The sequence below is a fragment of the Anser anser genome (assembly GCF_964211835.1).
Source record: "Anser anser genome assembly, chromosome: 3".
Classification (NCBI taxonomy): domain Eukaryota; kingdom Metazoa; phylum Chordata; class Aves; order Anseriformes; family Anatidae; genus Anser; species Anser anser.
Window position 1 is genome coordinate 91,658,769 of NC_139722.1, and position 20,717 is coordinate 91,679,485.

Sequence of the window (20,717 nt, forward strand, 5' to 3'; positions counted from 1 at the left end):
CTTAATCGAAGATGCAGTAAAAGCACACTGAGATAATACTGCAGTGTCAGCATACAGTCCCCCAAAGCTCTGCACTTTAGGAAGATTTTGACTTAAATCATCAGGAGCTCTTTATTCCCCTTTCCCATGTCTGAGAGATGAGCCCCCTATTAAGCATAATCGCTAACACATTTAAAAGTGGAATCATTATAAATTTTATGTTAAATCATAAAATAACATGAACCGTTCACCAGCCAAAGGCCTTTCTAGCACAAACAGCACTGAACTGCTGCATGAGGCTGCTCTACTCTACTGGAAACTTTTTTTCTCTCACTTATTTAGCTGGCTTATCTTTCAGCTTACAAAAGCATTGGCAGTGAAGTCTTGTGCCAATCCTTTTCAATTCCTTGCTGATCAGTCATCCCCCCAAGCACCCTGCAGTATAGCCAGAATGCAGCGGTTAATTGTCTCCAGAGATGAGCAACTGTAGTGGCCTGCTTTGCCACAGCCCAAATCTCCCACTACAGTACCATGTGTTCACTGCTATTTTACCTTCTTATTAACAACTCTGTGAACCTTAAAGCAAATTCAGTATTTTTATAGCCTATTTTACTTGGTGAAGTAGTTGAACTATCTGCTCCCTTTTTGTATAACCAGCCACAACAAAGAGACCTACCAGGGCAAGAAAACATGAAATGAGAAAGGAAGAAAGAGAAATTCTACAAAAAGAAATGGTACCATTCGTATGCCTACCAGTGGTCCTAAAAACGTTGAGGGAGTCAAACTTTGTTAGAAACTGAGAGACAAGTTTCACTTATTTAAATTCGACTAACTTCATTACAATTTAGAAAGGAGAGTTTATATTCTCTAAAAAATGCAAAAGCTTGTTTTCTGTAAAAGCAGGAGAGAATGGCATGTTAAAGTTTTTCACAATTAAAAAGTTCAGGGTTTTTTTGTTTGTTTGTGGATAAAATACACAAACATTCAAGATGAAAATAATAAAATAAAATAAAATAAAATAAAATAAAATAAAATAGAAATGATAATAAAATAAAATAAAATAAAATAAAATAAAATAAAATAAAATAAAATAAAATAAAATAAAATAAAATAAAATAAAATAAAATAAAAATAAAATAGGAACATGTAGCCATTTTTTTTTCAGACACAAAACTATCCACTAATGAAAAAGCTGATTGGAAATTCTTCATCAGTTTCCATTAAGCTGTGTCTCTCTTTTAACAAAATAGACTTGGGGAATCCCAGTCATATACTTTATCTGCCTATCCTTTATAAGAACATAATAAACATCGGTACACTTAGTCTTAAGACAGGTGTATGACATACATTATTATTATCTTCCATTGCAAAAGTGAAAAGCAAAATTTGTGCTTATGACCAAGAATGGATCTAGCCATAGTATATGGCTAGTATATGAACATACGTACACAATGTATGTTTATAGACATATAAATAATGATTTGGGAAAAAAAAAAAAAGAATTAAAAGGTATAGCAAGGATTTTTTTCTTTCTTTCAGAGCTGATTTGTAATGTTTTATTCAAACAGGAAGAAAATACTTTGTTTCAGTTGGACTCATTTAGCCTTTCCAAAAATATTTATTGATTCTGAAGTGGAAATATAATTGTGAATTATCAGAGCATTTCATTTGATATTACCATTTCCATTTCAGAATTGACTTAACTTCTAATATATAAAAAGGGGAAATGTTCCTAAAATTATTCAAATTGTAATCTTGAAGGTTGTCCTCTTATATTCTTTGCGATGAAATGTGTGTTTTAGTAAGTTTTATTAAGTCCTGCATAAACTGTTTCTTGCAAACCTACTTTGACACTAAGGACAAAAACTTCATTATAAAAGTGTTTCCTCCCCACCTAACTATTTAGTCTGGTTTTGTCCAAAAATAAGTGAAGATATATTTATAAATACATATGCCATAGGGACTAGTACTGCCATTCCTTTTCCTTTTGAGATTCCAGGATTTAATGGGTATCAGTATTAAAATGCACTTACAGTCTACATTCTAGTTTAATTAATTTTTAATGACTGTTAGAATTATTGCTTTCAAGAAAATTCATTATGATTTAATCCTTACTTTATTTTTTATTTTACACCAATTGTTTCAGGCATATTTGGCAAACAATTGCCTTGTATTCCAGCCGTGTTATTATCCAGCTTACTAATATTCATGGTTTGCTTAATCATTGTTCATATTGTTTTCAGATTACTGGTAATCCAAATCATATATGGTACAGTTGCTGCTGCTTCTTTGAATGATTAAAACACTCAAAAACATGAACATTTGAATATCTCATTAGTCATACAAATATCAGTAAAATTAATGGGAATCACTATAATCCAAGTGACCAATATCACTTAATGTCAGCCAAAGCCTAGCATGTCAACAAAAGTACAGACAGCCATCTTCCTCCTAAGTATCAATTTTCAAATGCCTAGAGGCAAGCTCAAATGTCCTTCCTTTATCTGAGATTAGCATGATTGTATCACTTGATGCCCCATAGGGATTCAGCAATATCTGTTACTCTACTGCAAAATTATCATAAAGGAAATATGTGTTGGCAAGGTAAATGGTTTTATCTTGTTCCTGAAAAGATTATAGAAATAAACAAAACAACAACAAAACAAAAGGAAAAAAAAAAAAGAATGAACAATAGAAAGACCCTAATATATGGTATTAAATAATTTATAGCTACATGAAATATTGTTTTGAAGCAAAGGGATGACAATCTAAGATCCCATATTAATTCTTCCCAAATAGCTCTCAGATGATGTTTTGTTTAAATATCAGAAAAGCTTCACAAATTCAGTCAGGAATGGATGGAAGAGAAACAGAGGTCCCAAACTGCTCTTTTATTCTTAAATGTCTTTGCCACCTGTAACTAAAGATGCTGTGAACATGGAATAATCAGCTTTGGGAGTGAACAGACATTGGCCTACCATCTCAAAATACCTTGACTGAAGAAACAGGCCTATGAAGAGAGACCTGATTTGCTGCAGAACTGAAGTCTCAAGCTACCATTTGCCTTTTACCCAAGCCAACAAGACAAGACATATTCAAAAACAGCTGGCTGCAGTATTCATTTTTGTCCTCTATATACTTGTTAGTATGAGAGGAAAAGAGAGAATGATAGTGAGAGCATGCGAGTGCAGCTACATCACACAATAAACCTGGGAGGCTTTTCATTTAGTTTTTCCCAAAATATTATTGAGTTCCATAGTCAGACTTTTGAGGAAGAACTGCACTTTAAATATATACAGTAAGCTCATCACAGTTCCATGATAAAACAACATATACTATTGGGGAAAAATAAAAATAAAATTGAAAGCAATTCCTTAAAAGAAACACAATTAGACTAACATAAACTGAGTACAAAGCTCTGGAGGTAGTAGAGACAGCACAGCCTAACAAAAATCTAATTCTCTAACTCTTATTTTTTTCTCCACTCTCTGGCAAGATGATGGTGTGCGGACCATATATGACGTCCCATCTGTGTAACATCTATCCCTACTAGGTCTCAGTTTCAGTTAGGTCACTGCTTGATCTGCCTGTGATTTAACACTAACTACAGCAACACAGAAGTAGCAGGATGTGTCAAATAAGAGACCAGATCAATGAGCCGCGCTGGAAAGAACTGCAGTAGCTGTTCCTTGGCCTGAGGGCATTATTTATTTTTTAAATGTAAATCCTATAGTTGAGATAAGATGTCGTGTAACTTTGATTTTTCCATTCTGTGGTAGGACACTAATGTAAGGTAGAAGTGACCAGTGCACAGAAATTCACCACATCCTATGTCAGCCTTCTTGCAGGAGAATGAATTTCTTCCTTTTCATGGCACAATCTTAAACACAGGAAAGTTTTCTGACCCACAAGTCCACAGGGTTGACACAGACCTTTGATATGTGGTTCACAGAATTAAGCTGGTGAAAACTGTGAAAGAGGAAAACAAAACATTAAGGTGGTCACGAACTGCAGCCATTTGATGCCCAGCAGAGAAGAGATGGGTCTCAGCCCATCAGTTGCACTCTGGAAAAGATACCCTATGAAGATCGGCCTGTTACATTTTAGAGGATCTTGCACATTAATTTGAAAGCTTGTTGCTATGTTCTATGAAGAGTTGAGGGGAGGGGTTATAACTATTAATGAGTGATTCATCTGCTCAGTGAGAAGAAACTCTTTGTATTTGATGCAAGGGAAAAATAAAAAATAAAAAATAACATTCTCTTTCCAATCACTTATTCAGGGAGACGAAAGGAAGATGGAGAAAATGGAAATGAATGCACAAAGGCTTGAGTAAATTTTCCATGTTCATCAAAAGACTAAAACAGGTTAGATGTGACAAATAAAGCACCCCACAGTGGCTCAAGAAGGGATCATCTATGCACAGTGTGACTAAAGAGACATGTCATAAGCCCTTCTTTACCTTAATCAGGCACTCTGACTCTGCAGCGAGAAGGGTCATACAAATATCTGAAGTGACAGAGACATCTCCTTGGCTGTATCACTGCTGATTCTTCTTTCCCTCTTCCCCTTCACCCTACCAAATTTTCTCCAGTCTTTCTTCAGACATGACCCTCTTTGCCCACAGTGCTTTCCCTTTCAGGAATATCCATTGGGCTGCTCCTTACCTCCTCTGCTCTGACCATCTGACAGTAAAGCCAGTTCTGTCCAGTTCACATAAAACTACTGATACTCACCCCTAGATCTGTAAGGGAATATGTCTTTTACTGAGACACCTGAAACTTCATTTTCTCCCACTGTCTGGAGAAGCAAAAGGGTATGGTGCCAGGAGACCACGGACAAGTGAAAATTCACCTTCTGTGAGACTCCTGGGTCATTACATAATTGTGAAGCTCCTCAATAACCTTCTCCCTCACCCTGAGAAGATATCATTCAAAATGCATTTGGGTAGCTGAAAACAAACAATGTGACTATGGTGACAAGGAGAGGTCACACTGTCATTGCAAAGTGTATGTGAGCTGAGGTGCTCATGGCTTGGTCTGCTACATATTTGTGTAAAATGGGATTAGAAAATACTTCTGTATCTCACAGTGGTGTTTCTCAAACAAACTGAGATTTTTCAGAGCTATCTGCAAGATATTTTATCCCGTGAAAACCTATGGTCCTCTCTCTTTCATAAAAGTTTCTGGGACTTAAACAGATTTTTCTACCAAACATTTCCAGAGGAGATAAGTTACCTGACCTCATGACAGAGAGAAAGTGCAGTCAATAGTTTGGAGAGCAAGGAATCAATGTTGTACCCTTATTTAAAAACCAATATACAGTAAATATCTGCCAGTAACAGTAATAACATTCACTTACACTGGAGATAACTGATACAAAATGCCAACTAGCCACCAGTTTAAGAAACCAACAAAATGGTGTCAGTCCAGATAACTTATGTTCTAACAATACTCTTTGGCTTCTTTTCATTTTTTAGCTCAGTACATTTGTTTCACATACACCATGCTGTTTTTTCTAAGTATCACATGTATTTACCTAGGAACAGGAATATTCATAAAAGGAAGGAGATCAAATGACTACAGAAATGACTGGGAAGGTTTTGATTTTTATTTCTGAGGAGACAGACTCTTCTTGTTGGCCACTTTCAAACCAGACAGAGACTGCTGAGCAAGCCATGACAGGCTTTTTTTTTTTTTTTTCTCTTGACTTCCTTTTGCCATTTGACTGCTCATTGTTTTCATTCTGTACTGAAAGGGCAAATACATTTTTTAAGGCTGTTAACAGAAGGATCCAATATAAATTCTGGTACAGTCAGTTTTTCCTTTCTAGCGCATGTACAGGTGCTGCCCTTTCACTGATATCACAGTCCACTCGTCCTTCCAGTGCAGCAGAGGATGAGACAAGTTTAAGACATCCTCTTTTCCTTTCCCATTTTAATTTTTATCTTTAGACAGCAACAAAAGAAGGATTACTCATTCTGACTGGAATGTAGACCAAAGCTTTTCTGACAAGCTTAGACATGACTAGAGAATGGCTAGGGACAGTTTGCACCTGGTGCCATTCCGAGCTCCCTTGCTCTTGAGGCTGTCAAAGCAAAATGCAACTCTAAAGGCAGAAAAGGAAATTTTTTTACTTTCTCTCCAGTATATGTATTACTTCCAACATAATATGTGTCTGATCCCTGTAGTCCAGTGGGCTTGACCATACTGAGGTCTCTCAAAATCTGTTTTTCTCCCAGCAAAGTCAACTTGAACTCTACAGTCTTAACTAGACTGTTGTGGCAGTTTGTCTCAGACCTGCACAGAGACTTTTGCTCAGCCCTGACCTGCCTTCTCTAGCTTCAGGGAAAAAGAGTCATACCGATAACTTTCTGCACCAGTGCCATACATGTGTTTTCCAGGGATTTTCAGTGCAACTTGAGTACTATTAAATCAGACAAGGTGTTTTCAACCATCATGTGCTTTCCATTGATTTCATCCTTAATCCAGCTTTCTGTTCAGCTCAGCACCTACGTTGGTATGCACTGGGATGCACCAGCTTTGCCTCTCACCTTCTGACCAACCAGGGTCCAGGGCCTTGGATTTACTGCTATTCCAGGGCCCTCTCCTTATCTCACCTCTTTTCATCACACCATGTTGATAGCAGAACATCTGCCGGAGAATTAGAAACCAGCTCCGTCCTGAGGAGCAATTAGCAGAAACATCCTAAATGCTCCCTTGTACTGCACGTACTATCACTGCAGCCATCCTTTCATGACTACTCTTATTTAGATAGCATAATCTCTCAGCACATAAATTTTCTGTATCTGGAGGACTGGTTTCAAGAGCAGACACTCAGAGGCCTTGATACCCCAGAGCAAACATTGACAAGACACTCCTGGCACGATCCCACTTGAGTGAGTAAATTGACTTCCAGGTAGGGGTTGGCAGGCAAAAGTTGTCTGGACCCATGAATGGGAATGAAAGTATTAACAATTGCCTTAGCCCAAACTGAGGAAAGAAAGAAAAAAAAAAAAGTATGCAAGCCTTTTGATAAACTAGGAATATTTAGTTCCAGTTTGACTAACAGATTTATTTGTAATTTAGCAAAATAGGATCTGAACACAGCCTCTTTTACAATCGGGTTTTGTATGAATTGTTTTCTGTTTTGATACAAAATGCACAAACTGGAAAGAAATTATTCAATTTCTCTTCCATAAAAAAGTAAGATGGGGTGTTCTGACAATTTTCTCCCTACAGTTGGTTTTTTTTTTTTTTTCAACCAGGGAATTCATAAGCCTGACCATTTTCCAAACATACCTCATTCTGATAAATCTATATTTTAATGAGCATTTTTTCACTTAAAAAATCCCACTCAGCTCTCTTCTATCTGGGTCAACAGAGATTCTGCATAGGACCAGAACCTAACAGCACATCTCTTCCTTTTCCCCCAAGTTTTCAAATCAGCATTTTTTAATTAAAATATATTTTCTGACTTCTGAGAATTTCACTTGCTGCTGCTGCTGCTCATTTCATATTCTGAAGCTGGCATCCCGTTTTTTTCACAAATGTTATTGTATGAAGATGAGGGTATCATCAGAGACCTAGATCATGGGCAGGACAGAGAAAACAACAGGAAGAAAGAAAAATCGGAAACACTGTCATGCAAATATTCCAAAGTGGGGAGACAATTGCTGCTCCTAGGGAACCAGAAAAACTTATAAATTACATGCCTTTTTCCCAGTTTTCCATGAAGCATCACTGTGCGCCTTTTAATGACATGTTTACATCTGTTAATTTCTTGTGAAATTCTGGCAGCCTCCCACAGAGAAGGTAATTTGAGTTCCTAGAAGCAGAAGTACCGCTTACCAGTTCCCCTCCCTCCTGTGCACCCTGGGTGGAGGTGGGCTGGGTAGTAAAGTGGCAGCAGACCCTTTGTTGAGGTGCTGTATCACGCTGGGTGCATCACACCTGGACACTACCCCATCTGTTGTCACAAGTTCCACTGATGGCTGGAAGCTATTTAGGACGTGCACAGCTGGACACTGCTAGAGTAAATCCCAGCATTTTCATGAGATCCTTAGTCACAGTATTTGGAGACATGGATAACCAAGTGGATAAATGGTTAAGGTAAATAGAAGAAATAAGGGAAACAGCAATGGCCCATTTGGTGTTGGGTAATGGATTTCATGGCAATCAGGACTAGCTGGAAGGAACCATGGATGGCTTCTTTACACCTTTCACAAACAGCGTTACTGTTTTTCAGTCCAGCACCTAGAGGACAGTCACTCTCTCCATAAAAATAAACATATGACAGTATACCACAACGAACCCAAAGCAAGCATGGCCGAATGCTCAGGCCAGAAGGAAGACTGCAAACTTGGAACAAACTACCCTTTTGCTCCTACAGATGATCAAGGCTGCAATGTTTCAGCAATTCAAAGATCGGTATTTGCCTGGGTGTGGTGGTAAGCAGACACTGCCACCACCTCCTCCCTTCCCTCCATACGGGTGGAAAGCAAACACAGCTTTGAGGGTTGTCAGGCTGCAACCCCTCCCCAGGGAGTCAAATTAAGTTTAAGTCACCTGAAGTATATTCCCACATTTGACTACTACCAGTTAAACTTTGATAATTTTGAAACAGCCTCCTGTTATTTTGTTTGTTTGTTTGTTTCTTTGTTTTTCCCCCACAGGGAGAAAAATAATAATAATTAAAACAAAACACAATGAAACAATCAGATGAATCTAACACGATTGCATTTCAAGGTTCAGTCAGTGGCCGGAGAGTCCCCTGCAAAGAGAGGGAATGGTAGCACGTTGACAGGGACTGGCAGGGAGCTGTCAGCTGGGGTCCAGCTGTGCAGCAGGCAGGCAGAGGCTGCGGGGCAAGGCTATGTGTGCCATTTGGCGTTCCCATTGGGAAAAATCAGCAATCACATTCCAAATGTAAATTTAAACAAGGAGTACTAATGCTGTAAGGAGCGGCCTTGGGCAGAGGGGGCAGCAACCAATGGTGCCTATTGGGCACAGGTCACGTTTCTCTCTTTGCACAGTGCACCCAGGGCTGCCTGCTTGTCTCTGCCAGTGCCCAGCACAACCAGACATCAGGGGATGTCAGGCACAGATTAGCCCAAAAGACAGCACAGCTGTGCTGGGGAGAGGAGGGGACAGACACTGCCTCTGAGACTCAGAGAGAGAGATGGTAGAGGTCTTTGCTGTGATTCATTGCTAAAATAAAAATAAAAAAAAAAAAAAGCTTGGTTGAACATAATGAGTTCTCTTTGTTTTGTCACATTCTTGTTTATTTTTGATTGCATCCCCTCCCTCCCTGAAAATTAGCAGCAATTTCAGGGAAGGTCTCGAGCTTTGCTTTGCATTGCTGCGACAAGGCAGCGATGAACAGTGTACACCGCACACCGAAAGCACTCTGTTGTGCTCAAGTGGCAATCTGTAGGCAATGCAAACTAACCACCAACCCAGGGCAAGCTGTGAACAATGAAACCCTAACCAGCCTGAAATACAGCAAGAGTAAAAGTAATTAGCTGTCTCTCTTCCCTCTCACCACAGGCTTGAATTTGCTTAAGAACATCCTCTGTGCACAGAGGATGTCCAAGGCAGGGTTCAATAGAAAAAAGATGCCCTGCAAGACAGTATTTCCTCCTTCCTGAGGAACAGAAAATACCAGTGACAATTATGTGGCATCTGCTGAGTTTATCCAGTGAGCATTCTATAATAAAGTTAAGAGGTGTCAATTTAATAATTTGTGACTTTATTAAACTTAGGTAATGTTTACTGTTTGCCTTTCAAAGCCTTTCTTCTCATCAGAAGAGTTATTCTGCCCTATTATTCCCAAAGATGGAATAGGTAAAATAAACCCCACTCTAAATATTGCCACGATACTGCCCTAAAACTAAACTAAAAAAAAAAAAAAAAAAAAAAAAAACCCTAAATATATATATATATATATATATACAACAAAATAATCTTGCTTTAAATCAATGCTATTTGTCTCCTTTGGGTAGGAAAGAGTTACTCAGTTTACGATCCCTTCCTTGCATACATTAACATAACTGACCACTACACATTTCCAGTTAACTAATCCATCATACTGGCACTTGTTGACTTAATCACTTATTTCTACTCTTTTATTCAGTCATGCACTTGTTCTGTAATGCCAAGGTGTGCATGTGTCCACGCAAGTCAGGGAGAGACTCAGTTTCAATTTTGCTACTTCTTGTCCTGTGGTGCCATTTAAATGCTTCCCCCCACCCAGATTCTCAGTGCAGAGAGCCTATATGTCTGATGACGTCAGACAGACATGACATAGCATATACCTGTTTGTGTACTCCATCATCCACATGTCCACCTTGCCAATTTTGGATGTCCATTATCAGTGTCATCACCTTACCAAAAACAGCAACCTCTGTGACAGCGAGCACAGAAGTGGCTGCCGGCTGCCCCTCCATCCCCCTCACTCCCTTCCCTTCCCTAGCTTTCTCTGTGCCTTCCATTTCTTCAGATGACATTTGACAAGGTCCCCACTCTTCTACTGTATGTTTTTATATACAGCGGAGTTGACCTGTCCAGCAAAGTTCTTGCTTAGCTTTACCGGCTATACAAATTCCAACAGAAAGCTGAAATAACTTTTGCAGCTTTCTCCTATCTCTCAGGTTTTCTTGTATTAGAAAACAAATTATTATCCTTTCTTTCAAAGGTCTTTCCATCATTGTTTCAACACCATCGTGAAAAAAATCCCTATTGGCACTTAAAAAAATATTCTTTTTGAACTGCCTTTTCATGTCAAGACAGAAGCAGAATTTGAACTGAGATTCATGTCTCTACAGGAACATTCTTATCGAGGCTAACATTAACAGCAAGTTAAACTTATGCATTTCTCCAATGCTTTTAAAATGTATAGCAACATATTTTCTTGCAATCAGGGAGTTAACTATATAAAAATGTTCCGTGTGTGTATCTATATATAGTTTGTATTATAGCTACGTAATTTATATAAACACATAAGAAGAAAATAACACTTACCTTTGAGAAATAACATTTATCCCAGGTTTGGTAAAATAGTCTCAGACAGGCACTTAGACCTTCTTTCTATGTCATGCATCCTTTTTTCAGAAGAAGATATAATCAGAAAAATCCTGGTTGGTCTCCAGCTAACCAAAATGCAGACTAGATTGTTTGGCAGATGCAGCCAAGTAAAGTCCAAGTGTGTGAATCCCTGAGACTCCTTATTCAGTAATATCCAAAGCACAAAAAAAAGGGAAATAAAAAAGAAAGAAAGAGGAAAAAAATAAAAGTGAATAACTTGTTCTTTTCCTGTTTGGTTTAAAAAACCCAGTCCTGGAGGACTAAGCAGCCTGCAGGCTTTTCAAGCATCCTGATCTTAGTGCATCCCAAGGTAACACATGCATTTTGGTACTGCAAGTCTTCAAGCTCATACTAGCAAGCCCAGCTTCTGTGTATGTGCGTGTGTGTTGGGGAGGGGGTCGAGTTTTACGGTGAGGGGGAGAGGAGAGACGGGGAGAAACACACACACACTCACGCAGAGATGGAAAAAAAGGAAAAACAGCAAACTGGAGTGATCTCACAAAGTGCTCTAGATGGCAGAGCCTGCACGGCTTGTAAGACAAGCAATGTGCACACACCAAAAAAAAAAAAAAAAAAAAAAAAGAGAGAGAGAGAGAGAAAGAAAACAGGAAAGAACTAGCAGGCAGCTTCAGGAATTTCTTCTTACCCCTTCTGACGATGCAACATACAGCAAGTGCTTAGTGCTGTATTAGTGCTGGATACGAATCTGGGCAGGCACAACTCTGTCAGATCCCTCACTTCTGAAATAAGCAAATATATGGTGTAGGAAAGGGAAGAAAATCAGAAAGCAGAAGAAAGAAGGGTACCAAAAGAAGGTATTAAACAAGAGTATCAGGGAGGAGTCTTGAGTGGGTGGGAGACAAATTGTTGGCTGGGAAAGAGGCATCCAAACTCCTGGTTCTAATACAGATCGGCTCTGTAATTATGTGGCAAAGTACTGCCTCCTAAGCCATTGCGTAATAATAGAAACCTAAGCTGTGTAGACACTGCCTGACATGCTAAATCCTCAGGAGCTACACTCAACATTTGTCAGTGGAAAGCGTGTCAGTTCTCTGGGGGCGGGGGAAGCTGGGGGAAAAGAGAAGAGGAGAGAATTTTACTGCAAAATGCACAGGCTGCAGCTGCAAAGAGCTCTCAGGTGGTGCTGATGCCAAAAGTGTTATATAGGGAATCGTATATAGCTGTATCTGTATGGGGAGAGGTAGACAAATAAAGTAACCCTATCGGTTCCATTCATCCTGTTCCGTATTAGAAGAATTATCCCTTGCTATATTTTAGTAACTTAAATGACATAGAAGAGCATGTACAATTTTTTTCTGTGTTAAATACTATTATTCCTTATGCTTGTGTTGAGGAGATTTCCCTTTGTACTGAATGATACTGGAAGGTCTAAATAAAACCAGGATTGAGATAAAAGAACTCAGGAGGTTTGATCAGCCTTTCCCATTTACTGATAATTCCTCTCTCCAACCCTCCAGACACAAAGACACAAACATTTTTCTCTGCCTCCCTTAGCTGAAGAGGCTCCTAGACAGAGCCAGGGAAAAGATCAGCACTGACTAAACAATAGTAGGCAAAGAAAAAAAAAAAAAAAAAGACTCATTCAAATTACCACACACCAGTATCAATACACCAATAAACACACCAATTCATAAAGCCTTTGGAAGGAATCAAAAACTAAGAAAGAAGTACAACTTTGCAGGAAATTTACCTGGAAATTGTGAACCTGGTTCACACCTTTGGTCCATCTAGTTCAGTGATCTGCTTCTGGACAGTGATCGGTAACATATACCTCCGAGAAACCTGGACAAACTCATGCAGCCAGAGCTAGACAGACAGAGCTAACCTGTTAATGGGCAAAGCTTCTCCTTAATCCCTCTTCTTTAAGGATTAGCTAATGCACTGAAGCATGAGCAGGGGACAGTCTGCCTCTGCACATCCAGAATGAACATGTAAGGCATGATTCTGAGGTCCTTTGTGGTTGGCATAAAGTACATCCCTTTTTGAATACCCTTCATCTAAAGAGTAAAATCTGATGCTTTGTAAATATCTCAGTGTGAAGAAAAAAAGAAAAAGAAAAAGAAAAAGAAAAAGAAAAAGAAAAAGAAAAAGAAAAAGAAAAAAGAAAAAGAAAAAGAAAAAGAAAAAGAAAAAGAAAAAGAAAAAGAAAAAGAAAAAGAAAAAGAAAAAGAAAAAGAAAAAGAAAAAGAAAAAGAAAAAGAAAAAGAAAAAGAAAAAGAAAAAGAAAAAGAAAAAGAAAAAGAAAAAGAAAAAGAAAAAGAAAAAGAAAAAGAAAAAGAAAGAAAAAGAAAAAGAAAAAGAAAAAGAAAAAGAAAAAGAAAAAGAAAAAGAAAAAGAAAAAGAAAAAGAAAAAGAAAAAGAAAAAGAAAAAGAAAAAGAAAAAGAAAAAGAAAAAGAAAAAGAAAAAGAAAAAGAAAAAGAAAAAGAAAAAGAAAAAGAAAAAGAAAAAGAAAAAGAAAAAGAAAAAGAAAAAGAAAAAGAAAAAGAAAAAGAAAAAGAAAAAGAAAAAGAAAAAGAAAAAGAAAAAGAAAAAGAAAAAGAAAAAGAAAAAGAAAAAGAAAAAGAAAAAGAAAAAGAAAAAGAAAAAAAGAAAAAAAGAAGAAAAAGAATATGCATTCAGAAAGAGCTGTAGTATTTCAGTCTGAACAGTGAGAAGTTTGTCTTTATAGACTAATCTGCCCTGGTTACTGTCCTCACTTACTTCTTACTCCTTCTGGAAACAGCAAATATATTTCAAGATGATATCCAGTGCAGCTAAGAGAACCAGATCACTTAGCTAATGTATAGGTATCAAAATTGTCTTCTAGAAAGTCAAAGAAGACTCTATTGAAAACTCTGAAGATATTCTTAAGAAAGACTTCATAGAACAAAACATACTTTTTTTTTGGAGGGGTTCATGAAAAAGATTGTGCTGCAAACTTCATATCCCTTACTGTAACCAGTCTAGCTTCCTTGCTCTCTGCCTGCTGTGTCCCTGGGTGACTCCCTGTACACTAAGGTGAAGACTGCAGATGTTGCATGTAAGGGAGCCATGCCATGGTAAAACATAGGAGGAAGGACTACAGACAGAGCAATTACTTGTCTATTTTGCAGCATATCCCATTTTTCTTGACTTTATAGGAACAAGGCTGAAGGGCTTTTCGTGGGAGGAAGGCTAAGGGTTACAATAGTAGGTAACCTTATTGGGCACTAAAATACGTGACCTGTTTAAAAGAGTTGAGAAGCAGGTAACTTCTGCACTTGACAGTAAGAATTCTGAAAAAGTACATAATTTTCTGGATGACTAAAATATGAATTTGGGAAGCTAACTTTAATCCTAGCTCCTGGGAATCCTGGGCCAGGCATTTTGGCTAGAAAATCTAATCGAAGTTCCAATCACGTCAGTGTCTTATAAAATAGATGTCAGTACATCACAGACAGAGAAGACATTTCTTAATGACATCAGGAATTAATAATAGACTCTGGGACTAGTGTTTCAGAGTCTGATTTGAAAGAAAATTATTGCTTGCAATGGCAGAAATCAATGAACTCCATCAATACACTCCAAAAATCTTCCAAAAATCTTTCACCAACTACAATTTTGACAGTGTTCATTCCCAAAGGAAAAATCAAACAACCCTAGCAAAAAGTATCCCAAAAGTCTTTCATGAGGCTGTGGTGTGATGGGTTCTCAAAGTGTGTTCTTTGACTCCCCTTGATGCCCTTTAGGCAAAAGTCAGAGTTCTCTGGGGTTCACCCTCTGGCTTATTTTCTTCACTAACCATCCCAGATAAATATTTCTTCTCTCCCAAGTAAGGATCTTCTCAGTGAATTCAACCTTTTTCTTTCTTGGTCATTCTCCAAGGAAAGAAGAAATTAATTCCACTCCACTCCTTCGTTAAGGCCTCCCCTCTCTCTAATGCCTCCTTATTTCACAGTCAGCCAACATAGTTGCTTTGGCTACATCTGCTCTCATTTCCACCTCCAGAGCTATCCCATCACCACCCAAAGAGCTACAGAAGAAATCTGGCTCTGTCTAGGTGTTGATCATCTTACTAGCCTACAACACTCACCTCTGGAAAGAACTGTCAAGGTTCAGTGCCCTGTTCCTGTCTTAGATCTAGAAAACACATGAGAGACCATGACTACAGATGACTAACTAACACTGGAAGCTACCCAGAAGAAACAGCTTGACACAGAACCTCTGAGGTCATGCTCTCCTTTAACATACAGTGCCAGGCACAGTACCTGAACCCAAGGAAAACTTAAATTAGGATTAACACAAAAAGAAATTGAGATGCTTTCACAACCTCCAGGACAACTTTAATGGCTACAAACATCATTCTCCTGTCCAAGTCTGGCAGAGAATACGTTAAAGCCTTTGGCCATCTGATTGACAGTACAATGCAGCACGTACATACAGACTCCACAAACTTCTGCTTCCTGCCCCCCCCCCCCCCCCCTTCCAAACTGAAGTAGTCAACACTGGTCCACATGACTGTTTAATCAACAGTTGCCAATCAATTACAATGATTGAAGGACAGATTAAAAAAAGATAGAAATTTGGTCTGTGGCCCTACTGATGAAAACTGTTATTGGGAGCTGAACCTGCCAGCTTTCAAACATTAGAGATTTGGGGAGAAACTATATATTTCTTGGGTGTTGTTCAGTTCAGTTCTTTACAAATCACTGAATGGCTGTTTACACACATATATGCCAGTACAAAATATCCTTTCACATCCTCCACCCACACATCCCTCTGCTTTTAAAAGCAGCTCCAGCCAACAGACAAACTGAATATGTTTTCTTTCTGTTTCCTGCATCTTATCATGGGGAAATCCTATTCTCGAATTTCTAAACTCAGAGATCCAACAAAGAGCAGACATTGATTCACGGTGCAGTGGAATAAAATGGGTTCTCGAGATTATTGGTGAGACAGGCAGCACAGAAGCCCCTTTTTGTCACGTACTGTTATAAACAGTATAGACCAATGTCATATATGAAATATGAAGATGAACTTCTTTAAAATATGCCAGTTACTCCACAGTAACTTTTACTTGTCCATCCTGGAGCTATGGGCAAGATTTGTTTCAGGTCAAAGAGTCAATTACACATTAATTTATCTATTCCATTTTAAAAATTCACCTCAGCTGGAATAACCAGGATACTTATGTTAACCTTAAGGGGATTCAAAGTAACTTTGAAGATGCTTTGAAAGAAGGATAGTATATTTTTGCCCCAGGTTTACTATTCTTTCCAGATTCTCCCTAAGAATCAGGGAAATACTTGTACTTCTATTTCACATGATCACAAGTCCAGCTCAGTGAGTGAAATTTAATGCCCTTTGACTAATAGGTTAAGACCAGAAAGCATCATGGCCATCTCATTTGCCCTTCCACATAATGCCCATTATAGAATTCTTCTCTGTGGTTCTTGCATCAGTCTTCATGCTATTGGCTGATACAGAAAATATCTTTTATAAAGACAGTCTCTTGATTTAGAGATTTCAAATGATGGAGCATTCATTCCCCTCTCCCTTTGTAAGTCAGTCCAATCTTTAATTGCTGTCATTGTGAAAAAACTCCACACCACATTTTGTTAGTCAGAAGATTCTGGTATTTTATCAAAAGTTTAGAGTGATAATTATGAATTATAGCTGGTATCTCTTGATCAGAAAACACAAAATAAGGAATAGCAGAAGTGTCTTCCAGTTAAGTGGATTTGTTCCACTGGGTGCTAAAAAGTGCTATTTGTGACCAGTGCAATCTATTTACTCAACAAATAAACAAACAAACTTCTTGTTTAGTGGCCATCTGCTTCAGCACAGCATTCATCAGAATAAAGAGACTGTGCTGGCAACACCTCCCCAGTGCTTGTAATTTAACGAAAGGTACAGTGCTAGCTTCCAGAGTACATCTGGAGGCAGTGGTACTCTGCTGCCTGCCCATCAGGAAGCAGCACCTCAACCTGGTGGGATTGCAACCTTTGGCTTTCATCCTTTTTGTGCACAGAATGCTCTCAGCTGCCACCAGAACCCAGGTTGGGAGCAGATGCTCTCTGCACAGTCAGTGTATTAAAGGCATGACACAAGAGAAGTGTGGATAAGAGCCTCAATTTTATATTTTGACTCTTGACACACACAACAAGGGATACTAATCTTTTTTACTACTGAAAGAGGATACGTGGGCTTGGAATGCAGCAGGGGGTTCCTGTTTGGAGAGAACGCTGTGATCCTTTTGTTGCAATTCCACAGGCATCAGCAGCAGTGTAAAGGAGGTCTGGCTCTCTGTCTGGGTGGGGGCTTGCTGCAGCTATTCCCTGTCCAACCCCATGTTTGAATCAGCTGAACCTTTACTTTGGATGCACTGAAATGGGCCTGTGAAATGACAGAGGTCTTGGTTTGCTTTGTAATTGCTACTTAAAGAAAACAGTTGTGAGGGAGAGAAGGCTGAATTTTTTAACCTCCAAGGAGGTGAGAATCATGAGAGATTGGGGACAGGTAAACCTTAGACAGGATTTGTCATCCAGGGATAATGTTGTGAAACCAGTCTTACATTAATCATATGAGAAGACAGGAACTCTAACATGGAGTGGACAAGAGCGCATATCTAGGACAAGGTCATCTCTTTAAGCTGTTTACAAACCATTTCCCTTTCTAGCTCTCAGGCACCCAACTGATGCTTTCAAGATTGTATGTTTCAGCCTTTGAAAGGAATGGTTACAGTTTTGTACAGAAGTACTCTGGAGAGGGGAGAGACTCTTGGCCAGACCCTTGTTTTGTAGCAAAATTAGAGCCACCACCATAAATAAAGTCAGTATTTGCTAAGAGTTGCCATATTATAGTGTGAAGGTGGCAAACTGGAATGAATCCATCAATAACCTCAATAATCTGCACTGTAAATTCTTGGAAGAAAGGACCATTCACCCTAGTCACAAAGCACTTAGAAAGCTTCTGTGGTCACAATTATCTGCAAGCTATTATGCTTGCCAAGGATGGGGGCAAGAACTTAATGGGAAGCATCACAGACTTCTGAAAGGAGTTAAGATTGTATCACAGGGTTATCAGTGTGCAAGGCAAAGAAACAATACAAGGCGATATTTTTCTTAGTGAAGAATAAATATGATGGGAAAAGTGGTTTTGTTTTCTTTTGTTTTGCTTTTGTCTTTCTAAAGCAAACTTTACAGGATCATTCAACAAATCATTTTGGGTGGAAAAGAAGAAAAGAAACAATAATCCATGTAGAAAACACAGAAACCCAGGGGTGTGAAATGTTCGGATACAATTTCAACCCCTAGAAGGAAGTGTGTGACCTCTTCCTGCTACACTAGACCCCAGATCAGGGTGAAGATGGTCTTCCCACGCATGTCATACATATTTCTTCCTGGCTCTTACTTGAGGCCTTGGTAGCCTTTACAAGGCCTCAACAAGCGTCAACAGTAAGGATCTTGCTCCCGTTCACAACACAGGTGGACACATCCAAAGATAAGAGGAGAAAATTTTGAGGTGCTGCATGATTAGCGTCATCAGGATAACAAGTGCTTTGGATGATCCTCTCAGCCACTGTTCATATTTGGTTCCAAAGCAGAAAAAGAAGGAAGGAGGAAATGAGTCCATAATTTCTTACAAGAGGAGTCAAAGAGAAAATGGCAGCTGTCTTAAAAACACCAGTGAATGTAAGACCTAAGACAAATAACCTAGATTTAAGTTGTAATTAGAAAGAGAAACAGCAAGAACCACTTAGCTGTGAGGAGCAACAGGAAACAAATAAATTTCTGAAGTTTTTTTGTTTATCTCAAGCATGGTATGAAGACAGATTACTATTTTAAGAATGACCATAATAGGGAATATTGTGTGATGTATTGTGCTGTCATCTGTTTTCTCAATTTCCAAAAGGAAGTGGGACTTGGGCTTCTTTCATAAGACCCTGGGTGTCCAAGGCATCTCAGCATGCCACAGTTCTGCTGCTGTTCTGCTCAGAGACTCTGGAGAAGAATTTTAGAGCAAGAGCTTCTAAGTAATAAAGATATACACAAGAAAACTTTTCCCATGTATTAAAAACTTGAGCATCTGTTATCAGGTATGTCTGATGCAGCTCAGTATTGTAGCACATTAAGTTTTACTTTGGGAATTCAATTTTTACAGTAGGTTTTTTCTATAGATATTAGGAAATCTTTGCATGTGCTTTTTTTCTTCCCCAGCTTCCTCAGTCTCTTATGTTCACAGTGACAACACATGGAAGACAGCCTGTACTCCCTAGAGCACCAGAGTGAATAAGGTTGATTGCATTTCTGTATTTCCTTATAAAATGTTAAATATTCTTATGTCAAATATGTCAAATTAAATGAGTTTCTTGTGCTCCCATTTTTTTCATCTCACTGGGTCATCCTCAAATGATACCTGCTCTGCTACTATGTGATCTACCCCTGGAGACTGCACCTTTATCTGACATTGTTCATGGCAAACTCTGTTTTAGATCAGGAGAGAAGTAAAAATACAGTTTTTAAAAGGACTTCATTACTGATCAACTGCTGTGTCTTTATCTAATTTCTGCTATGGGAGAGATGGAAAAAATCTTTGTGGTTATATAGAGGCATAGGAAAAACATATAATAGGGCTTGGAAGTTGTTGCACTACAGAGCAAATAAATACTCCTGGAATTTAAATGTAAAATGATTCTGAAAGAGATACAGAAACCTCTAATAAACCAGGCATATAAGTGTATAAACTAGAATAAGCAATTCTTGCTTTCTTTCTGACAGCTGCCCCATTTTCTGTACATAGGATCGAACATGAGGCCACCAGAACTGAAGCTTGATATATTTCCACATATTTCTGTTGTACCTGGAAGTCATTGCCTATGTGATTGGGGACAGAATAGCTTATTTAGAATATATTGACAATTACTGCAGTGCTGAATGAAAAACTGCAGAGAGTAATTGTTTTCACAACAAGTAGGTAGTTGAAAATAACAAAAGTAGTGGACACTGGGGTAGAAGGTATGGCTAGGTATTGTAGGATGAAATATAGTCAAGCAAAAAAGCTTCAATAAGTGTAAGAAAAAGTGAAATTACATGATATGTACATGCACACATGTAAAGCCTGAAATAACTGGAAAGCTGCCTCAGAGACTTAGGGGTCCTTCAGAGGCTACAATACTCCAAAGTTGACCAACAACTTTCAGAACAGATCCTTCCAATTCTACAGAGTTTTAAAGCTAGATAGGATTTCAGACAGACAAATTAATGGATCTTGATGAAGACGACTGGGCCCTTTGGACGTCATTTTGGTCTGAATGTTCTCCTTTGCTGCAGAGTGCCTGCAGAGCTGCAGGATGTGTGATGACCCCAGGTCCCAAAGGGGGCCAAACTCCAGCTATCCTAAGACTGCCCATTAAATGAATGGATACTGGATTAGGCTTCTAGTTAAGAAAACTTCACACAGAGCATTGCTTTAGACTACATCTCTATCACTGAAGTTTGTACTGTTTTAACCTAGATGCCTGCCTAGGAGCTGGCTAGAGAAGCACCTATATCTGCTGCAAAAAGATGCCATTAAGCTGATACCAACCTGTTTTAAAAAGAAAGGAAGATGAGGGCTTGAATGCACCCTCATCTCTAAGTCTCACATCTGCTCTTATGCTGCATCAGTGTAGA

General features: G+C 38.6%; 1 protein-coding gene across 9 annotated transcripts in view; it reads right to left on the reverse strand.

The window, feature by feature from the left end:
• Nucleotides 1-20,717, reverse strand: part of LRFN2 (leucine rich repeat and fibronectin type III domain containing 2) — a 227,500-nt gene that overhangs the window by 146,931 nt on the left and 59,852 nt on the right. For 4 of the 9 annotated variants that reach the window (XR_014581793.1, XR_014581794.1, XM_083829387.1 and 1 more), the window contains 2 exons: nt 11,710-11,803; nt 11,001-11,202 (listed from right to left, as the gene is read on the reverse strand). The exons of 2 other annotated variants lie outside the window; for them this stretch is intronic. The gene's annotated coding sequence lies outside the window, so the exon portion shown is untranslated. 3 more of the 9 variants (XR_014581797.1, XM_083829388.1, XR_014581796.1) reach the window with 3 other exon arrangements.